Source organism: Schistocerca piceifrons, chromosome 2 (genome assembly GCF_021461385.2).
Source record: "Schistocerca piceifrons isolate TAMUIC-IGC-003096 chromosome 2, iqSchPice1.1, whole genome shotgun sequence".
In the NCBI taxonomy this organism is placed as follows: Eukaryota; Metazoa; Arthropoda; class Insecta; order Orthoptera; family Acrididae; genus Schistocerca; species Schistocerca piceifrons.
In genome coordinates, this window is record NC_060139.1 from 997,358,969 (window position 1) to 997,382,634 (window position 23,666).

At 43.7% G+C, this 23,666-nt stretch overlaps 1 non-coding gene across 1 annotated transcript; it reads right to left on the bottom strand.

Moving 5' to 3' along the window:
- Window positions 1-4,848: 4,848 nt before the first annotated feature.
- Trnap-cgg lies at window positions 4,849-4,923 on the bottom strand. The gene has a single exon. It is a non-coding gene; the product is annotated as a tRNA-Pro (tRNA).
- Window positions 4,924-23,666: the final 18,743 nt, after the last annotated feature.

Consider the following 23,666-nt stretch of genomic DNA (forward strand, 5'->3'; position numbering starts at 1 on the left):
CTCAAGCTTCTGTATAATTGGAATTATGGCGTTTTGTTATTGCTTCATGTTTCCATCTTAATCTTTCTGTATATGAGCAGTTTCGATAACCGAATGGTTCATTGGTTGCTGCAAAGGCGTTACGTTTGTCGTCTGGAAGAGTGTTTGGAACCGACCATTTTCCCTACCAAGAAGGCTTTCGGGGGGGTGGGTGCACTGTCCAGAATTAATATCACCTTGCTTCCTTCCATTTCCTATGTCTTTTTGGTATTTTTTTAAAATTCAGTTACGAAAACTGAATGATACCATTCGCAAAACAAAACTAGCATTCATCCAGACCTTTGATTCTTGTAAAATATTTTTGAAATCCCAGAGAATTTTAGATTTTCCTGCTTTGATAGCTTTTCACCAACATACGAGTTTCACAGTCATAGGAAATAGTCAAGTAGTAACACGCAGTCTCCGTGTCTGTGTATATGTTTCTGTCGTACCCTGGAATGTCGGTGTCAGTACAAGCTCGTGGTCTCAAAGACCTTTACAGTTTTTATCGCTGTTAATTTGCTTCATTTTATAGTGGGAAGTGTTACTAAATGAAGTAGTATCTTTATCAATCACTTTAACATAACGATTTAATTTAAAAAATTATATTTTGGTCAAAAGCATTTACACAAAATGGAGATACATAAAAATGAGCTGCTATGAAAGTAATACAGGTATCCAGTGAGAAATTTTGTTGATGCAGTCTTGTATGTTCTTACGAATCTACCTGGTTTTCCTCTTTTTGCTTTTGCAGTCCACACACCATCCTCGTGAGCACGCAGTTGAATTCACTTCAGAGCTATCCGCGCCACAAAGCTTGCCAGTCCTCTCAGTTACCTTTTTTGAACGATGTTTTTGACATTGTCCTTTGCTGAAGAAGGTCTTGCAGAAGCGCATATGAAATCTGCGTCAAGAATTCTCTTCTTCTCAGTTACGCTTTCTTATCTATGTCGAAAATAATTGTAGATCAAATTGTCGCCTTTTCTTCCTCGTAAGAATATGCCTTGATGCAGTTACAGTACTTACAAAGTACTAAAATAAGGTACCAAGCAAGAAAACGTCTGTTCTAATGCTAAACAAATCCTGTGCTGCTTACATGGGCACTCAAGAATGACGTAACAATAAACTAACACCAGTGCACGTGGTGGTCCGTGATGCCCTAGAACTGTTGTAAGCTACTGTAGTTAAAATACCAGATACACCATACCAAAGGACTCACATCGTCAATTAAAGATACTGAGAAGACAGCCTCTTGGTAGCGCTTGTAAGACATTGTATTAATATGGAAATATTCTCCGTGGGCTCACAGACTACCAGCATACGGGTTAATCCAATGCTAGTTTAAGCGGGACAGTTTCACATCCGAACTTCGCTCTGCTACCTCATCACGACAGTGGTCACGCGGAAACGCTCGACAGCTGCCGAACGGATTGGCCTAACCTTCTACCTAGTAATTTTGGTGCATACAGAACTACAGGAAGAGTATAGTTCGGAGACGATTTGGTGGTATGCAGCCTGCGGAGTTTAGTACACGGAGCAACAACTTTTCGTATCCGGGTGAACATCTAGTCGAAGTGAGCTTGGATAACTGATACGGTTACATAATTTCTTGCTGCTTCAACTCCGTGACAGAATTCATCACTGTAGTGGCCGGCGAGTAGTGGCTCGACAATCTCTGAGCAACCCATGATCTGGTGTTCTTAACATGAGGGAAGCCTGGAGAATATAGTTATAAGGTCTACAGTCGTTCGCCCTCCGTATCGAGTCAAGACACCACGGGCGACATACTGTCTCTCGTTGTCTTATTGAAAAAGTAACGTAACTGAGACGCCATAATGTAACAGTTACTGTCCAAATTATCGGTTATATGGCGCCGGTGGTCGTGTGCCCAATGACGCAACATCACGCCATGTGCTGGACATGCGATCTGGTAACATTCGTTCTGTCCAAATCCACACATGGATACGATCATCGTGATGCAGTGCACAGAACCGGGACATGTCTGAACAGATGAAGTTTTACAATTCCTCTCCATTGTTGTCGACTGGTCGGTGCTCCTTTTTCTATTGCCGTGTCAAGAGAAGCTGCAACAATGGTCACCGAAGACGTGTCCTCACTGTTGTTGTGGATACTAGTGTTACTGCCAGCAGGGCCGTTTCCTGACTCAAGGCGCGTGAAGCTGGCTGGACGATCCTGCTCAGGCAAGCGAACTACGGTCTTTCCTCTCGCGAGCTGTCGTGTGCGGCCTTCGAGATCCTGCATGTCGTTAAACAGGCTCTCCTAAACAAATCGAACCCATATTGGCAAGGTAGTGGTGGAATCCTTGTAAACGTGAGAAGTGATGTGGCAGAACGGTAAATTGCAAAATCGATAGGCTACGATCCTGCCATTGTCGAATTGTTTTCTTTGTTTCACGAGACAACCACGATATTCTTAGAAGAAACCAGTACTGAAATGTGATTTCTGCACAAGAAACACACTACGTAACCCTTCTTTAAATGCAGGCTCTAGGTGATATTACCTCTAGTGACACAGTGCGGTTGCGCTGTAATGATAATGGTTTGTATTTCCAAATATGTAGCAGGCGAGAGTGTAGTCACTCGTAACAGTTTTCAGACGTTCGTCTCTAGCAGATGTGAAAAACATGGAAATAACATGGTACTAAAATTTAAAAATGTTGTGCTACATCCACGAGTAGCTCGAAACGGGTGCACACGTCAGAGAAACAGGAGAGAAATGACGACGACGCAAGATGGGAAGACCGTTTGCGGAAAATTATTAAGACGTTAAAGAAAACTCACTTCATTTGCAAATATCGCACGTTCCATGGTAGAACAACTTCCGAATCAAGATACAAGATAGTGCTTGACCGACTAAGAATGGATTAACTATCCAGAAGTTATATAAATAGTTTTAGAAATGTATAGGATTTTATTACCATAAAACTGTGTAACTGAAGATTTAACAGTACTGTTGCATAAGCCACAGTGTTTCCAGTAAAAGGCGGTGCTCGAGTAGCCCTGGCTGGTAAAGAGTTTCATCAGTCAGGCAATATTTTCGTAGTAAGTGAGTAAATAACCACACTGCGCACGTATTTTTTAGTTTAGTGAAAGGCTAGTAATAATATGAGATCTTGCTATGTAAGACTGTATGTTGAATTTTTTTATTTGCACGAAGTACGACCAATATTTACATGATATTAAAGGGACCAGTTGCTTTAGCCAGAAGCACGTAACTGCTGAAACATAATTCTGGTCGTGATGTTTGTTATTTCGTACTCGTAACACTTCGAAATCAGAGACTGTGTGATCAGAATGACGGGATGAATGATTGCTTGCTCTTTGTTTTCGACACTTGTCGGATATTTCAGTTTATGTAAACGATGGAGGATCTAACGATATTTTGTTGTGTACTTTATTTTTGAAAGATAAAGTTGACGTAGCCAGTCCTCAGTTATTGCTCGGTGGAGCATGGCTCGAGTTGTAAAACTGCCACCGGTAAGTGTAGAGTACTTTAGTTTTCCTAGCAGCTTTGGTTAGTTAAGGTAATACTCGCATTACCTCTACGTTGGAGGTGCGACATACCAGTCTCGCGTTACTTCATAGCGATCACTCCCTGTACGCAGGTGATCAGTGTCTTACCGGAAGCGGTGAATAGTCTAGAAACAATGAGGATATACAAAGGGCCATGTAACCCACGGAATATTTTTGTTCCACACAGTTATCCTCCTGTCTGTTACTTAAGGATGAACAGTATTTACAGCAAAATTACAACTGTCAATGCTTAATTCATGTTTTATTAGAAAATGGTTGATCTGTAACCTGTAAAAGAGGGATGTAGCAGTAAAAATAAAGAAAACAGTTCAGATTTATCATATAGCGCTAGAAGTTGCAATTTACTCAACAAAAAACTAAAATAAAAGAAAGACGCAAAACAAAAATAGATCAAACATCGCTTCAACACTTCGTCGAACTTATATAAAACATGTTTATGTTGTTCATAAATAACTTTCGCATTTATCAGTAAAAACAGGAAACTCTTGGCTTTGATTATGATGAAGAAAATTCTACTGAGTACAAAAATAACAACAAAAATTAAGTATAATTTCTTACGTTTGTGTAAGTAAACTGCACTTGCATCAAAAGCGATTGCACTGGTTTGGCAATCAACTGATTTTTATTACTTATAAAATGCCATTTATGTTCTGTAAGGTAATAAAATACATAATGGACTAACACTGAATGATATGCGATTCTAATACCGTGCAAAACAAACAACCAAACAAAGAAAAAAAAAACAATGAGAAGTTGCCCGCTCCCACTTTCTTTCTTACATATTCATTTGTTTTTGCCCTAACAATACTATCAGTAATTCTATCATCTACTACGTCATTTATGTAGTGTACGAAAACTACCGAACCGTAGTTACGGTAGAGCGCTATTCGAAGTCTGGCAGACATCGAAAATCATATTCCCCTAATTCTTTTGAGATGTTTATTTGGGTTGTCGCTACGTAGGGCATCACACATAATTTTACTTCTGATCCACTGAATACCTTCACTTCGAACGCTTCTATGGAATCTGTTTAATATTAAAGGGGTAAATATAGCACAGTGTCCAAGCCCTAGTTGCAGGTCGTCTTTCTAACGACTGCCAGGGGCAATAAAAATTTCTCAATGTTTCATACAATTATTAACCGAACCTAAAAATTTTAAATGCTGTCATAATCTAGTCATTATGAGTTATAATCTTACGCTAATAGTTAAAACAGTAAGTCAGATATTAAAGTTAGAAACTGTGTGCAAGAAACTTCCTGGCAGATTAAAACTGTGTGCCGGACCGAGACTCGAACTCGGGACCTTTGCCTTCCGCGGGCAAGTGCTCTACCAACTGAGCTACCCAAGCACGACTCATGCCCCGTCCTCACAGCTTTAATTCCTACCTTCTAAACTTCACAGAAGCTCACCTGCGAGTCTCGGTCCGGCACACAGTTTTAATCTGCCAGGAAGTTTCGTATCAGCGCACACTCCGCTGTAGAGTGAAAATTTCATTCTAGAAACTGTGTGCATATCTTGACGCACCGTAAGCAACGGGGCGCAAATAATCCAGACTATATTCATCCAGTATTTGTGAATGGAGCACTTAACGAGTTACTCCAAGTAATTTCAGAACTTTTCGAAACTTATTTTCGGTTTATTGCATCAATACTGTTAACTCTATTCGCAACACGTTTTTAGGACAGTATCGACATATATCACTGAAGATATCTGCAAAATTATATCCATGTCTGACACATATTTCAGGCGATATGACGTTTTGTACATGGGAGTTCGATTCCTTAAAGAGTCGGGAGCGAGAGGCTTACTGATCTTAATTATTGTGCCAAGTCTGTCACTGGACGAAAAAGCGAGTTCTGACAGTCTTTAAAAAAAGCTGCCTGTTTAGGACACTCAGACTTCGTACCAATGAACTACGTTCTCGGCAGAAGTTCACGGACACGTGTTGTGTGTTTGAGTGGGCTCCTGCGCTTCTAATAGCACCAGAGACGGTCTTGACTGTGGTAGTACGGGTCTCGGATAACACGCGCAACCCGAGACCCCGTCGGTCGCCGGGTGGGCGTGGGGTTGTGAGGTGCGCGGCCCTGCTAGAGCTTCGTCTCTGCGCTGCCGCCACCTGCCGTGGACCAGAGAAGCCCCGCGGAAGCGCTTAAGCCGCGCGGCTAATCCACCGCCCGGCGCCAGAGCGCCTCGCCGCCGCCAGATGCTCGCTACGACACCTGCCACGCGACTGCGGCGTCGCTCTGCTATCAGCTCTCGCGGGTTCTCTGTATGTGGGTACGTAATTTTGGGAGTGATATTTATGGAAAGCTATTGATCAACCACGGAAGAAGAAAATAGGACGAGGAGGAGGACATTAGTGTTTAACGTCCCGTCGACAACGAGGTCATTAGAGACCGAGCGCAAGCTCGGGTTAGGGAAGGATGGGGAGATCGCCCTGCCCTTTCCAAGGAACCATCCCGGCATTTGCCAGAAGCGATTTAGGGAAATCACGGAAAACCTAAATCAGGATGGCCGGAGACGGGATTGAACCGTCGTCCTCCCGAATGCGAGTCCAGTGTGCTAACCAGAAAATAGGAAGATTAGTGTTTAACGTCGTGTTGACAATGAGGTTATGAGAGATGGGCACAAGCTCGGATTGTTTTTGTCTCAGGATGGAGAGTTTATCAGCCGTGCCCTTTCGAAACACCAATTCCTGCATTTGCCTGGAGAGATTAAGTGAAATCACATGAAACTTAAATTTGGATGGCAGGAGGCGGATTTGGAGCGGTCGTGCCCCCGAATACGAATCCAGGCTGCTAACCACTTTAAAATTCTTATTTTTTTATTCTATTATTTAATGAGCGTTTTATTGATGTGATTGCGTATTATTAATAACTGATTTTTATTTATGGTTTGGTTTAGCGATTCCTTTTTCCTGTTTGCTCCTTTGATTTAAATTGAGTCCTTTTAATTATACATTCCTGGAAATTGAAATAAGAACACCGTGAATTCATTGTCCCAGGAAGGGGAAACTTTATTGACACATTCCTGGGGTCAGATACATCACATGATCACACTGACAGAACCACAGGCACATAGACACAGGCAACAGAGCATGCACAATGTCGGCACTAGTACAGTGTATATCCACCTTTCGCAGCAATGCAGGCTGCTATTCTCCCATGGAGACGATCGTAGAGATGCTGGATGTAGTCCTGTGGAACGGCTTGCCATGCCATTTCCACCTGGCGCCTCAGTTGGACCAGCGTTCGTGCTGGACGTGCAGACCGCGTGAGACGACGCTTCATCCAGTCCCAAACATGCTCAATGGGGGACAGATCCGGAGATCTTGCTGGCCAGGGTAGTTGACTTACACCTTCTAGAGCACGTTGGGTGGCACGGGATACATGCGGACGTGCATTGTCCTGTTGGAACAGCAAGTTCCCTTGCCGGTCTAGGAATGGTAGAACGATGGCTTCGATGACGGTTTGGATGTACCGTGCACTATTCAGTGTCCCCTCGACGATCACCAGTGGTGTACGGCCAGTGTAGGAGATCGCTCCCCACACCATGATGCCGGGTGTTGGCCCTGTGTGCCTCGTTCGTATGCAGTCCTGATTGTGGCGCTCACCTGCACGGCGCCAAACACGCATACGACCATCATTGGCACCAAGGCAGAAGCGACTCTCATCGCTGAAGACGACATGTCTCCATTCGTCCCTCCATTCACGCCTGTCGCGACACCACTGGAGGCGGGCTGCACGATGTTGGGGCGTGAGCGGAAGACGGCCTAACGGTGTGCGGGACCGTAGCCCAGCTTCATGGAGACGGTTGCGAATGGTCCTCGTCGATACCCCAGGAGCAACAGTGTCCCTAATTTGCTGGGAAGTGGCGGTGCGGTCCCCTACGGCACTGCGTAGGATCCTACGGTCTTGGCGTGCATCCGTGCGTCGCTGCGGTCCGGTCCCAGGTCGACGGGCACGTGCACCTTCCGCCGACCACTGGCGACAACATCGATGTACTGTGGAGACCTCACGCCCCACGTGTTGAGCAATTCGGCGGTACGTCCACCCAGCCTCCCGCATGCCCACTATACGCCCTCGCTCAAAGTCCGTCAACTGCACATACGGTTCACGTCCACGCTGTCGCGGCATGCTACCAGTGTTAAAGACTGCGATGGAGCTCCGTATGCCACGGCAAACTGGCTGACACTGACGGCGGCGGTGCACAAATGCTGCGCAGCTAGCGCCATTCGACGGCCAACACCGCGGTTGCTGGTTTGTCCGCTGTGCCGTGCGTGTGATCATTGCTTGTACAGCCCTCTCGCAGTGTCCGGAGCAAGTATGGTGGGTCTGACACACCGGTGTCAATGTGTTCTTTTGTCCATTTCCAGGAGTGTATTTGCGGTGGTTATGAACTATACACACCTGACACTCCTTTTGCTTTTATATGTGTTTATTTCTTCAATACCATAAAACATAGATAACTTCCTTAATGGCGGCTTCCAACAATCTCCTCTCCATCCGACATAAAAGATTTCTCTTCCAGTGGCCGACATGGAATAATTATCTCTTTGCCGTAGCTTAATACAGTCTGTATATCTTTGTTATCGAGTTCGCACGGAGATGCTTAAATTCCACAGACTGTTTATCACTCGCGCATGTATTTCACATTTATCGTCGTATTAATAATCCGTCGCACCACTCTGTCACCTCGCTCAGTGAGGAAGGAAGACCGCTATGGTCGAAAAGTATTGCGCAAACGATTTTTAGTGTCCGCGCGAGTTTTCAGCCACGGTCTCCAATCCTTGCCATGTTTCCTAAAATTTTAGGCCCAGTTCTGGACTCCACTGATGACATCAACTTTTCCCTTATTTTCCGTGTATTCGACGATCATTATTAGAATACACGGAAAGGCTCAGGCCTTCGGCGAAAAATATGTAATGTTCCGAACAGAGAGCAAATTTCCAATAAGATTTAAATCAAGAAGAAGCTTCATCAACTATCTGGATATATGACCTCCCGAAAAGTATCCACCACAAGAGTATGAACCCGCCGGTATTCAACTGGAATCGGAAATTGGGAGGACTCTCCAACAGGCGAGGAACAGGTGTTGCGCTGCGAAAGACAAACCTATCGAGGTGGGGGGCTGCAAGACGGCAGTGACATTTTCTGTGATTATAATGAGATGCAGGATAAGGAGTAGACCGTAGACTGCCCTATCAGTCCATCGGACACTGGCTGCGAAACTATGCAGCTACTGATGTAGCCCATCTGACTGACCTGATACGGCCAGCCACGAGGTCCTCTCTTGTGCTGACCTTTTCATATGAGAGCAGCGCTTGTACCCAAAGTCCGCTATTATTTATTGCACATTTTCCAACCTCTATCTTTTTTACATGTTTTGCCCTCTACAACTCCCTCTAGTTCGATGGAAGTTCTTCCTTGATGTCTTAACAGATGTCATAACATTCAGTCCCCTGTTCTTCTTAGTATTCTCCATATGTTCTGCTGAAAACCTCCTGTTGCGCCCCGTCTTGCACAGGCGTGTGAATCACTTAAAACTTGCGCCGCAAATACTGCGGAAATGAAAAGTGCTATTTACCACAGCTACCACAAACATTGCGGATATGAAGATTGCTATGGATGTGCTGTTTCCGCAGAATGGATTAGGAATTTCCCCCTCTTCTGCTGTCACTTGTTTCCTTATGTTTACCGAGCGAGGTGGCGCAGTGGTTAGCACACTGGACTCGCATTCGGGAGGACGACGGTTCAATCCCGTCTCCGGCCATCCTGATTTAGGTTTTCCGTGATTTCCCTAAATCGTTTCAGGCAAATGCCGGGATGGTTCCTTTGAAAGGGCACGGCCGATTTCCTTCCCAATCCTTCCCTAACCCGAGCTTGCGCTCCGTCTCTAATGACCTCGTTGTCGACGGGACGTTAAACACTAACCACCACCACCACCTTATGTTATGTTGTCTAAGTGTTACATTACCACTTGCACGTAACTGAAGAGACTGATAAGTAATTGCCGAAGTGGTTCACGTCTATTGGGATATCTTTCCACATACTCCATATAAAAACGAACTGCGTTCTTACTACACTCTCCATACACCATAACCATTTTGAGGTTTTCAGCATCCCGTCGTCCACTCAATAACTCGGACTGTCACACACCAACTGACTAGCAAATCACAGTGCACTCAAGGAACACACAAGCACACTGTAACAGAGCACTCAAGGAACACACAAGCACACTGTAAGGAACCCTAACAATATTGCACCTAGTAACTACTCAGGTTGAATGCCACAAACAAGTGTCAGTGCGGAAACTTTTCAAAATACGATATCTTCCATACGACTCTCATTAGAATCCTGCAACAAAAAAAATGGTTCAAATGGCTCTGAGCACTATGGGACTCAACTGCTGAGGTTATTAGTCCCCTAGAACTTAGAACTAGTTAAACCTAACTAACCTAAGGACATCACAAACATCCATGCCCGAGGCAGGATTCGAACCTGCGACCGTAGCGGTCTCGCGGTTCCAGACTGCAGCGCCTTTAACCGCACGGCCACTTCGGCCGGCGGAATCCTGCAACAAACTCCACTGTTTAACCCTGTCTTTAGTTTGTTAATGTCAATAGACATTATTACATTTAAAGAAGTGAATGTTTGCACTAAAAGTACACTTTCTAAGTAGCATTACAGTCTATTGACTGGCTAACAATACGAGCCCCTGACTACTGCCATTGATACATATTTTCCTCTGTGCAGGAGGTCTGGTGTTGAAGTATGGACGCAAAACGGTTAGTCAGTACTTACAATTGTAGTAAGTGTAGTCCACTTAGTGGAGCAGTACGACTGTCCAGAAAACATCAGGTCATAAATTTTGTGATGTGTTTGTGGGAAGACTGTTTGATGCAGAGAAAAAACAACCAACGCTTACACTGGTGTACCACATATAAACATATCTGTACTCATACCTCTCACACCAGGGGCGACCAAGATTGTGGCTCACAGGCCATGCCCGGGCACTAGTGGCAAAGCACTTGGCCTCGCTTGACATTTCCCCACCGCTTCGCCACGCTGTCTGAAAGAAAGGAGGGTGACGAGGGGAAAACTGCGAACACGCCACATTTAAATGGCAGTGTAGCCACCCTGCATACGACTTGGTTTTATATTTGATTACGGACGAAAAAATTTTTTGCGTGTTATTAAATTATTGTTGGTGCATCGAAGAAACAATATAATTGTTAGCTGGTACGAACTGTCGGAACACAAACAGACACAGACAATTGCACAGAGTTTCGCACACAGGTTGCTAAGTAATCGTGACTTGCGTATTTTCATAATCTAAGAAAGGTCTTTCACACAAACATGTCAATCTAAATGTTGTAATATTCTTACAGCCTCGTTATTCAGTCTTGGAAACTGTACCTGAGGAAAGCAAAGTAAACGTCCTGTCATTACAACTGGAATTTCCTTGCAGGCCAGTCACTTACATGCAAACGGGCTCTTTCAACTTAAATGGCAAACGGTCTCAAAAACAGCTCGAAAAAAAATATATTAGTTACAGCAGTATCAAAACTTTTATAAAGCTATCAAGCTATCCTTGTGATTCTTTCAAGGCCACAATAAATTCTTCAGTCCTCTCGTTTTCTTTAACGCCAATGAGCATAGGGAACTAGACTGTCTTTGTCATATAATCTGTCCCTTCTACAACGTGATTTTCTTTTTAAGTGGCGCCTCATTCAAATCAGAAATAAGTTATCTTGCAATTTCTTTCTGTGGACAGTGTGCAGTCAAATACAAAGTGTGCATTTCATTTCGGATGCTCTGATTTTCGTTCCTGCACTCATTTTTCCTTTATAAATGCAACAATAGCAAGTTTTAAATCCGAAAAACGTTCCAGACATGCTCCTTCACCTAACCAACTTGACTTAGCGTACTTTGCAGTAATCTATAAAGTTTTCATACTCTTCGTTCAATCGCACTGAAAGCTGTTGCAAGTGACGATGTAATAAACTGTGCGACTCCAAAAGTTTTCCTACTCGTACCGCCAATTTCTTCACATGCTAAAAGCACAGTGCTTCTTGATGTACACAACAATGAATCCCGTCTGTCGATCATTGTAATTGTTTAGTCTCTTATTGTCAACTAAAACTTCAAATTCTTTCTGCATAGTACTGTAACGTCGTTTCTTAGCAAATTTGCAGTATCATTTTAAAGGATTGTGACGATTGGTCGCTAGACTGCCTCTTTCCGAGCAAATTGTCGTTGGACCTGTGAACGTCTTTCGTACCACGAAGAAACAGCGAAGGGTAAAAAACGCTGACACCACGATTCTGCCGAAATCAGGCAATTGTGACGACCGAAAAATCTTTTATGTGAATGTGGCCGCAACTAATTGCGACAGAATATTCTTGCCATTTTTTAACTCTGTACCGAACACCAATGGCACACAATGTATAGAAACTTACAAATATCAGCTGTTGCCGAGCACGACCTAAACACAAAATGTTGTTGAGCCAATACAGATTGTAGGCTATGCTTCTAACTAATAGGATCGAGTCATTCAAGAGGTCATGGAAACAACTTTAACAGAAATACGGGATACTAACTTGGAAGAGCATAGAGGCGGCCACTTCAAACTGAGAAACAGCGTAGGAAGATGTCCTCTATTGTTCACTGAGGCAGAAATGACGCTGCAGTGACTTATCAACGTTTTCACCAATGTATCCTCTTGTCGCAGGACTACGACATCTATGTGATAAAATCAAGCTTTTTGCGGATGATGCGGTTATCTATAAGGAACTACTATCTGAAGGAAGCTGCATAAATATTCAGTCAGCTGTTGATAAGATTTCAAAGTAGTGCAGAGATTGGCCACTTGCTCTAACTGTTCAGAAATGTAAAATTTCGCAATTCACAAATTGGAAAAAAAACCTAGTGTCCTATGACTATAATATCAGTGAGCCACTGTTGGAATCAGCCAACTCATACAAATACCTGGCTGTAACACTTTGTAAGGATATGAAATGGCTGTAACACTTTGTAAGGATATGAAATGGAACGATCACGTAGGTTCAGTCGCGGGTAAAGCGGGTGGTATATTGCTGTTTATTGATTGAATACTGGGGAAGTGCAATCAGTCTACAAAGGAGATCGCTTACAGATCACTTGTGCGACCGGCTCTAGAATATTTCTCAAGTATGTGGAACCAGTACCAAACAGGACTAACAGAGGATATTGAATGTGTACATCTTGCTGGAGGGTGTGTCATTGTAGCATCGAATACAAATGTACTTCATGGATGATGGCGCACCAGCGCACTTTAGTCACAACGTGCGTGAACATCTGACGCAGACATTTCAGTACCGCTGAATTGGTCGGGGCGGCCCCACACCTTGGCGTGGTAGTTCCCCAGACCTCAGTCCCATACTCTTATGGTTATGGAGTCACTTGAAGGAATTGGTCTACACCCCGCCAATCAACAATATGCGGACAATACAGTGTCGCGTCTTCCATGCGTGCCAGCAGGTACAACTACTTGGTATGCTTCAAAGGGTGCGTCGTCCTTACGGTGTAGAGTAGAGGGGTGTATAGTCGGGAATGGGTGCCACGGTGAACACCTGTAAAAAAGGGTTTATCGCAGAAAGTGTGAATTTCCAGATCCATGCTTACTGGACTTATTTTTCTTATTTCGATGAGTATTACCACGTCTCCGATCATTCGACAGTTTTTCTTGAACACCCTGTATAACATGGAAACGTAACAAACAAATGGGAAAAAGGAAGACAAGATCATATGCTGGCTAGGTAGACCTATAAATGAATGAAATGTAAAGCATAAGAAATGGCATTATATGCCTATTAACGTGCCACTGTGGCTGCCTGATAAAAGACTCTGCTGCTCATCCTTCTACCCAACATTTAAGGCACAGATGTACCGACCATAGTAGAAATGAAACTAAGTGTAGAAGAGGTGAAAGCAGCTGGATAGAGCGAATGGAACGGCTCACATAGAGACGTTTCACATTGTGCTATTACAATGAAGAGCAAAAGAAACTGGTATACCTGCCTAATATCGTGTAGGGCCCCCGGGAGTACGCGGAAGTGCCGCAACACGACGTGGCATTGACTCTACTACTGTCTGATGTAGAGCTAGAGGGGATTCATACCATGAATCCTGCAGGGCTGTCAATAAATCCGTAAAAGTACGAGGGGGTGGGGATCTCTTCTGAACAGCATGTTGCAAGGTATCCTACATATGCTCAATAATGTTCATGTGCCGGCCGCGGTGGCAGAGCGGTTCTAGGCGCTTCAAAAATGGTTCAAATGGCTCTGAGCACTATGGGACTTAACATCTCAGGTCATCAGTCCCCGAGAACTTAGAACTACTTAAACCTAACTAACCTAAGGACATCACACACATCCATGCCTGAGGCAGGATTCGAACTTGCGACGTAGCGGTCGCGCGGTTCCAGACTGAAGCGCTCTAGGCGCTTCAGTCCGGAACCACGTGGCTGCTACGGTCGCAGGTTCGAATCCTGCCTCGGGCATGGATGTGTGTGATGTCATTAAGTCAGTTAGGCTTCCGTAGTTCTAAGTCTAGTGGACTGATGACCTCAGATGTTACGTCCCATTGTGCTTAGAGCCATTTGAACCATTTGAATGTTCATGTGTGGTGAGGCTGGTGGCCATCGGAAGTGTTTAAACTCAGAAGAATGCTCTTGAAGCCATTCTGTAGCAATTCTGGAGGTGAAGGGTGTGGCGTTGTCCTGCTGGAATTGCCCAAATCCATCGGAATGGAAATTTTGGAAATTTGTGGTTAAGTTCCTATGGGACCAAATTGCTGAGGTCATCGGTCCCTAGGCCTACACTCTACTTAATCTAACTTAAACTAACTTACATTAAGGGTAACCTACACACACATGCCCAATCGAGGACTGGAACCTCCAACGAGGGGAGCCTTGTGAACCGTGGCAAGGCTTCACAGACCGCGTGGCTACCCCGCGCGGTCCGTCGGAATGCACAATGAATGCACATGAACGGATGCAGATGATCAGACAGGACGCTTATGTACGTGTCGCCTGTCAGAGTCGTATCTAGAGGTATCAGGGGTCCAATATCACTCCCAACTGCATACGCCCCATACAATTACAGAGCCTCCGCCAGCTTGAAGAATCGCCTGGCCCAGGGTAGGCGTAAGGTTTGTGTCGTGCAGTCAGCAAGGGTACACGCGTAGGCCTTCGGCTCTGAAAGCCCATATCGATTATGTATCGTTGAATGGTTCGCACCCTGACACTTGTTGGTTTCTGAGCAATGAAATCTGCAGCAATTTGCGGAAGGCTTGCACTTCTGTCACTTTGATCGATTCTCTTCAGTGGTCGTTGGTCCCGTTCTTGCAGGATCTTTTTCCGGCCGCAGCGATGACGGAGACTGGATGTTTTACGAGATTGCTGATATTCACATTACACTCGGGAAATGGTCGTACTGGAAAATTCCCACTTCATCGTTGTGTCCTATCACTCATTCGCAAACATAACGCCACTTTCAAAGTCTCTTAAATGTTGATAACCTGCCATTGTAGCTGCAGACATTTGTTGTCTTATACAGGCGTTGCCGACCGCAGCACCGTATTGTGCCTGTTTATACATATTTGTATTTGAATACGCATTCCTATACCAGTTTCTTTGGGGCTTCAGTGTACAAGTCATGCCAATGCTACAGACACAAACATAGTCACCATTACGACCTCAGTATCATTAAAACACCACAGCACACAAGATATTAGTTTTCATATAACGCACGCGTCGCAGCTGGTTAGTAGTGCCTTGCGGTACACCTCGTCTTGTTTTGACGATAACACGATACGAGAAACGTGGCGAGGGCTGCAGCCTATTGGCCAGATAGCGCGGGCCAGCCGCGCCGTTCTCAGGGCGTCTGCGTGTATTTTGTCAAGCAGCCGTGACAGGCGGCCAGATAAACACGCCGGCCCAGCCTCTCTGTGGGGGCCTCGTCTGCGGCCGAGAGCCCAAGGCGGAGGCGGCGGGGGCGGCGTTTTTGGACGCGCAGCGCCGCACAACCACCTGCTGCCTCGCGCCTTTGTGTACAAAAAGCTCGGCCTCGGCTTCGGTTTCGTTTACCAGGCGCATGACGAGAAAACATGAAGACGTCACTGTGGTGTAAGGTAGCCTGGGTAAACGTTTTCTTCGCGTCCTAGGAGCAAAGGCTGATGTCTTGCCCTGCCACTGGCCAGTAGTGGCTGTTGCAGCTTCATAAAACGATTCTTTGTCTGCAGCTATTAGACAGTGGTTACCAACCTGGGGGTAATTACCCCTGAGGGGTAAAAACTAAAGGATTTAATTCTGTTTCAGCCGCGAAACTAAATTATTTTGGGTCAAAAAATGGTTCAAATGGCTCTAAGAACTATGGGACTTAAACAGCTGAGGTCATCGGTCCGTTAGACTTAGAACTATTTAAATCTAACTACCCTAAGGACATCACACACATCCATGCCCGAGGCAGGATTCGAACCTGCCTACGTAGCAGTCGCGCGGTTCCTGACTGAAGCTCGTAGAACCGCTTGGCCACAGCGGCTGGCTAAATTATATTCAAAAGATCATTACTATTATCGCAATTTTGTAAAACTATAACACTGATTAAATAAATTATCAATAACTATTTTTTCCCAATTAGCAGCATAACGCGGTGGAGATTAGAGGTTGTCCACATAGTCCACCCATTACACGTATATGTTGTGCTTTGTCCCGTACATCGCTGAAGATAAAAGTGAGACATATACGTAGCAACTGCTACATATCTCAAGAATATGTAGATAGTACCCGCATTAGTCCAGGAACTGCCTCATTACTCGCTTCGAGACAGCTAGATGAATTAATCGACATCACGACACAGCAGTGAGTACATAAGGGCTACTATAGTGCTGTACACAGTTTCATTATTATTATTAGAATGGTTAGACACAAAACATTAACAACCGGAAGTCATCCAATCCTGCCAGTTCAGAAGTAAGGAGTGTAGCATTCAAGTGCTTCACAAACACGAAGTATAGTGCGCTCATCTGAACCTGTTTGATTTTAAATGGGGTTGCAGTTTCAGGTAAAGCAAGTGCAGCAATGGAGAGGAGTGATGCAGGAGAAGTATGTTTCGTAACAAGTGTCTACCGTCACTGTAGACAGTTAGCTTCCTTGTCTGAGAAGGAGTTGTGCGTAGCCCTCCAAATTGCTTCATCATTCATTCTAACACACACGCACACACACACACACACACACACACACACACACACACACACACACACTTAATATCATCCATCTTTCACATCTTTCATCATTTTAATAACAAATTGGTTCAGTAAAACGGTTCCATTCTACAATTTAGTTAGGTGCTGAAGTTGGTGATACTGTGGGGGACGGCGGAGAGGGGGCAACAAACTGCTGGGGGAGGGAGAGAGGAAGGCGGGGGCATAGCTGATATCTGACTGCGCTCAGGGGTAATGGTCTAAGAAAGGTTGGAAACCACTGTGTTAGACCGACTTCATACGTTTGTTGAACGGTGCTTTTGCAGCGGTTGGATCTTTTGTTTACCTTGGTGGCTTACTGAGGAAGGTTTTCTTTCTGTTGTGTACTGCTTTGATAACAACAGTAAGGAGAGGAGGTGGGCTAAAGAGTGGTGCAGTAGCTGTAGTCGTAAGGAAGCTGTCAGGAGCAGAAATGATTACCGAACACGTAAACAGAGCAAACAGAAGTTTTACTTAACTTATAGCTTTCTCCAATCTTTGCGAAGAAACTGTACAAAATAAAAAATAGCAAATAAATCTAGCTGTTACAAGAAGCAAAGAGCGTCGTGCAGCATGAGGCTCCCGCTACTAATACAGTAGCGAACTGTCGAAAGCTGACTAAGACTGAAGAGCTGCGGGCCATCCTATAGCGTGGTGTCAGAGGGCGCACGTAGTCGGAGTCGCTGAAGGCGTGGCTCAGCGGCTGCGCATCACTGGATCCGCCGGCTTAAGGTACGTTGTCCAAGACGCGACGCACACTAGCGACTGCGACGGGTCGCTACGTGACGTCAGAAGTTGTCCGCTGGCGCATGCGCAGTTCGAGTTTGGGATGCGACGCGCGACTGTTGCGGCAGCTGTCGCAGCATTGCACCAGTGAGCAGTGTTGCGACGGAAGTCGCACGACACAAAGACGTAAGGCTGCGAGAAAGATGTCGAGCCAGTCAAGGAAAACTGAAATGAGCCACTCATAGGATGTGATGCTCTGTGAGCTGGTCTCGCAACATCCTTGCCTTTACGATTTGAAGAACCCTAAATAGAGAGACACTATGTTCAGAGACAGAATTTGGGAAGAAATTGGTGCACAGTTGAAACTGGCAGGTGAGTGAAATATATAATATTTTCTCATTAACGCAAATTTTTCAGGCCTGTTATGAAAATCAGTATAATCCATACAGATATAGAATTAGAATGATGAAAATGAACTTGAAGGTCAATTTTCGCATTACTCTTTTTTGTGACGATAAAAATTGAAAACGGCAAGTACATTATAAAATGAACAATCTAAAGTACAACGAGAAAGTTACATTTTACAATACCTTCACTTTGAAAGTAAACGGTAGATTGGTGTCTTGATGATACCTTCTAGTTGTGAAAAACCACCACCAGATTGTTGTACAGCTTTCTGCAATCAATAGATGTTCGTTTTTGAGGAAGGCGTTTCTCAACAGATTGCGCAAACAGTATGCTGCAATAAGTAATTTGTCACATTCACTTCAATTCATTGGTAGAAGATGGTGCTCAAAAAACTTGTGCCAAAAGTGTACTACTGTTTTACAAGGCCCTTCTGGTCTGACACAGTTCACAATTGATATTCGTCTTTTGTAAATCCTGGAGTCATCTTTTGAGTGCAGCTTGGCAAGATTAAAAGTTCATGTCATCCATAACGATGTATGCTGTCAGAATATAAGAATATGGAAGTTCATTTGGATGGGAATAAAGATTCAGTCGGCTATGAAAGTTGCCTTAGCTTGTTCCAAAAGTTTCTGCATGGGAGAAACTGACAGGTATAATTTGGAGAAATTTTGTGAACAGGCACGGACATTATTTCTTCCACAGTTCTGCCAGTGTATACTGTAGACGTTCAGAATCAAAATTCTAGAAATGTTTAAGGTGTAACCCTATCTTGTTGTCAAGAACTTGAAACAATGCAATGACGCTAGCGTGCGCTTATTGTTAATAAATTTATCTTTCATTGGAATTTTAGGTGAAATGTGCAAAAACAGATGGAGGAATATTCTGGACTCGTATCAGAGAAATAAACGAGAAAAAAAGCTTGGAACAGGTTCAGATGCCTCAGCACAACCAAGAAAATGGGTTCTGCTTGATCACTTGGCTTTAAGAAACCTACATTTCGTGGCATTTTAAATGAAATTGTCAAGAGCATATGGAGAAATATTAGTAACTCATACCGGAGAAATATGACATAAAATGGTTTCATTAGGTCCAAATGTGTCAGCGAAACAAAACAAATGCATTCTCTATCGTGTGATGACCACACGATTCTCGTTGCGCGTCGACAGAACTGGCGGCTAGTCGCGACGCTCCCGGAGATATATGAGCCCAAATCTCGGAAACGGAGATCGATATCAATCTGATCTCAACTTAAAAAATAATTTCGTTATGTTAGCTTCTTTTCATCGGCAACGATGTATGACCTAACGTGAACCATACGTAAAGTAGCCAGCGACCACATTTTTCACTGCACACAATTCAAATTTTATGCAGTAGGTTACTTGTAAATTAAGTATCGGGATAACTGTGACGAATATCAGAAAAATAGACACCTCATTATCAAGCTGTGATGTGAAACTGTAAGATACGCAAACATCAATTTTTTGTGCCTTTTACTTTCCTCACAATTGATTGAGAAGTAATATACAGCGAAAAAACACGCAAAACCGGAAGAGATACTTTTCAATTTTTTAAAGTAAAAGGAGAATCTGTATCGAAAAACTAACTCTGGGAGCCGATGTAACTTTGTTGCATTAACATACAGTATTTTTTACAGCAAGAAAATCGGAATTCTTATTTTTCTTATGTATTTGAATCCGCCGCCGCCGACCGGAGCTTGGGAAACGGCGACGACTCCAGTCGTGTTGCGGCCGTGTCGCCGTCTGCCAGGGTGGGAAAAGAGGAGGGGGCAGCGTCGCAGTCGCAGCCAACTGTCGCGTCTTGCACAACGTAACTTTAAGGTACGTTGCCCAAGACGCGACGCACACTAACGACTGCGACGGGTCGCTATGTGACGTCAGAAGTTGCCTGCTGGCGCATGCGCAGTTCGAGTTTGGGATGCGACGCGCGACTGTTGCGGCAGCTGCCGCAGCACTGCACCAGTGAGCAGTGTTGCGACGGTGAGCAGTGTTGCGACGGAAGTCGCACGACACAAAGACGTACGGCTGCCAGAAAGATATCGAGCCAGTCAAGGAAAACTGAAATGAGCCACTCACATGATGTGATGCCCTGTGAGCTGGTCTCGCAACATCCTTGCCTTTACGATTTGAAGAACCCTAAATAGAGAGACACTATGTTCAGAGACAGAATTTGGGAAGAAATTGGTGCACAGTTGAAACTGGCAGGTGAGTGAAATATATAATATTTTCTCATTAACGCAAATTTTTCAGGCCTGTTATGAAAATCAGTATAATCCATACAGATATAGAATTAGAATGATGAAAATGAACTTGAAGGTCAATTTTCGCATTACTCTTTTTTGTGACGATAAAAATTGAAAACGGCAAGTACATTATAAAATGAACAATCTAAAGTACAACGAGAAAGTTACATTTTACAATACCTTCACTTTGAAAGTAAACGGTAGATTGGTGTCTTGATGATACCTTCTAGTTGTGAAAAACCACCACCAGATTGTTGTACAGCTTTCTGCAATCAATAGATGTTCGTTTTTGAGGAAGGCGTTTCTCAACAGATTGCGCAAACAGTATGCTGCAATAAGTAATTTGTCACATTCACTTCAATTCATTGGTAGAAGATGGTGCTCAAAAAACTTGTGCCAAAAGTGTACTACTGTTTTACAAGGCCCTTCTGGTCTGACACAGTTCACAATTGAAATTCGTCTTTTGTAAATCCTGGAGTCATCTTTTGAGTGCAGCTTGGCAAGATTAAATGTTCATGTCATCCATAACGATGTATGCTGTCAGAATATAAGAATATGGAAGTTCATTTGGATGGGAATAAAGATTCAGTCGGCTATGAAAGTTGCCTTAGCTTGTTCCAAAAGTTTCTGCATGGGAGAAACTGACAGGTATAATTTGGGGAAATTTTGTGAACGGGCACGGACATTATTTCTTCCACAGTTCTGCCAGTGTATACTGTAGACGTTCAGAATCAAAATTCTAGAAATGTTTAAGGTGTAACCCTATCTTGTTGTCAAGAACTTGAAACAATGCAATGACGCTAGCGTGCGCTTATTGTTAATAAATTTATCTTTCATTGGAATTTTAGGTGAAATGTGCAAAAACAGATGGAGGAATATTCTGGACTCGTATCAGAGAAATAAACGAGAAAAAAAGCTTGGAACAGGTTCAGATGCCTCAGCACAACCAAGAAAATGGGTTCTGCTTGATCACTTGGCTTTAAGAAACCTACATTTCGTGGCATTTTAAATGAAATTGTCAAGAGCATATGGAGAAATATTAGTAACTCATACCGGAGAAATATGACATAAAATGGTTTCATTAGGTCCAAATGTGTCAGCGAAACAAAACAAATGCATTCTCTATCGTGTGATGACCACACGATTCTCGTTGCGCGTCGACAGAACTGGCGGCTAGTCGCGACACTCCCGGAGATATATGAGCTCAAATCTCGGAAACGGAGATCGATATCATTCTGATCTCAACTTTAAAAATAATTTCGATATGTTAGCTTCTTTTCATCGGCAACGATGTATGACCTAACGTGAACCATACGTAAAGTAGCCAGCGACCACATTTTTCACTGTACACAATTCAAATTTTATGCAGTAGGTTACTTGTAAATTAAGTATCGGAATAACTGTGACGAATATCGGAAAAATAGACACCTCATTATCAAGCTGTGATGTGAAACTGTACGATACGCAAACATCAATTTTTTGTGCCTTTTACTTTCCTCACAATTAATAAAGAAGTAATATACAGCGAAAATAACACTATAATCGGAAGAGATACTTTTCAATTTTTTAAAGTAAAAGGAGAATCTGTATCGAAAAACTAACTCTGGGAGCCGATGTAACTTTGTTGCATTAACATACAGTATTTTTTACAGCAAGAAAATCGGAATTCTTATTTTTCTTATGTATTTGAATCTGCCGCCGCCGACCGGAGCTTGGGAAACAGCGACGACTCCAGTCGTGTTGCGGCCGTGTCGCCGTCTGCCAGGGTGGGAAAAGAGGAGGGGGCAGCGTCGCAGTCGTAGCCAACTGTCGCGTCTTGCACAACGCAACTTAACCGCGCGAACGCTATCAGTGTCTGTCGGATACGTACATTTCTGTTGTCAACTGTGGTATCGATCTGTGGTACCACACTTTCTGCCTTTTTAAGTCAACAGGTTTCCATTGAATATATCTTTTCACTCCCCCTCATACTCTTTGAAGTAATAGTCCTTATTCATCTTTAGGTAGACTTCGAAGTTTTTACACCTCATCCTTGCATAAACAATCGTGCTGACTGAAACTTCATGTCAGATTAGGATTGTTTACCAGGCCGGGATTCGAAGTGGGCAACTTGACTTTCACAGACAATGCTCTTTTCTGTCATATGTTTAAGTCATCAGAGATATATTCCTGAATATATTTCAGGAGTAGGACTCAGGGAGAAATTAAAAATTTGGTAACCTATATAGCTCATCCCTAAGAGCATTACATGTCATACCAAAGGTTCCTGTTTCGCCTCTCGTATCTGCAGTGTGAAAGATTGATTCTGGAAACTAATACTGATTTTCCTGCTATCCTGTAAGCACATTTACAGGAATGACACCCAGATATAGGCCACAAACATTTCAAAGTTTCGTCAGGTGTTGATGTGTTGTTAACGCGTAAATGAAACGCAACGAACATTTTTCGTCAGTCAGACCCATTGTGGCTTCGCGACACTCTTCGACTCGATTCAGTATCTCTTCGTTAGTTAGCCGCTCTATCCTCTAACGACTTACATTCTTTTCTAACAGTACATTTCAAAACCTGCAATTCTCTTCTTGTCTGTACCATTGATTATCTACGTTTCACCTCTACATAAAGCTACATTCCAGACAAATACCGTAGGAAAAAATTTGCTATAAATTTAAATTATATTAGACGTTAACATATAACTCTTTTTCTCGAAAGATTTTCTTGCTGTTGCCAGTGCGCATTTTATATACGCTTCTCTAATTGCGCCGTCGGCAGTTGTGCTGCCCAAATGGCAAAGCTCGTCTACTATTATTTCCAGTATCCCATTTCGTTTTCTTGTTCTCTCAACATCATCTGATTCGTTTCTACTGTATTCCGTTATCCACGTTTCACTTTTGTTTATGTTCTTCATATGACCTCTTTTCAAAACGATATCCATTCCTTTGAAATTTAAATTTTTAAATGTCGTGTGACTAGGGCCTCCCGTAGGGTAGACCGTTCGCCGGGTGCCAGTCTTTCGATTTGACGCCACTTCGGCGACTTGCGCGTCGATGGGGTGGAAAATATGATCATTAGGACAACACAACACCCAGTCCCTGAGCGGAGAAAATCTCGGACTCAGCCGGGAATCTAACCCGGGCCCCTAGGATTGACCGTATGTCGCGTTGACTACTCAGCTACCGGCGGCGGACAAGGCTACGTATAGCGCCGTCACTTATAGGACGTTCATGAAACTAAGCCCAATACTGTCTCTGACAAAATTGCGGTATCATCGGCGCGTTTTAAAATTTTCATTTATTCTTCGTGAACTTCAATTCATTTTACAAATACACTGATGGAAAAACAAATCGCAACACCAAGGAGTTGAGCGAAATAAACTTAAGTTTGAAGCCGTGTTTCTGCATCGGAAAGATGATGTCTG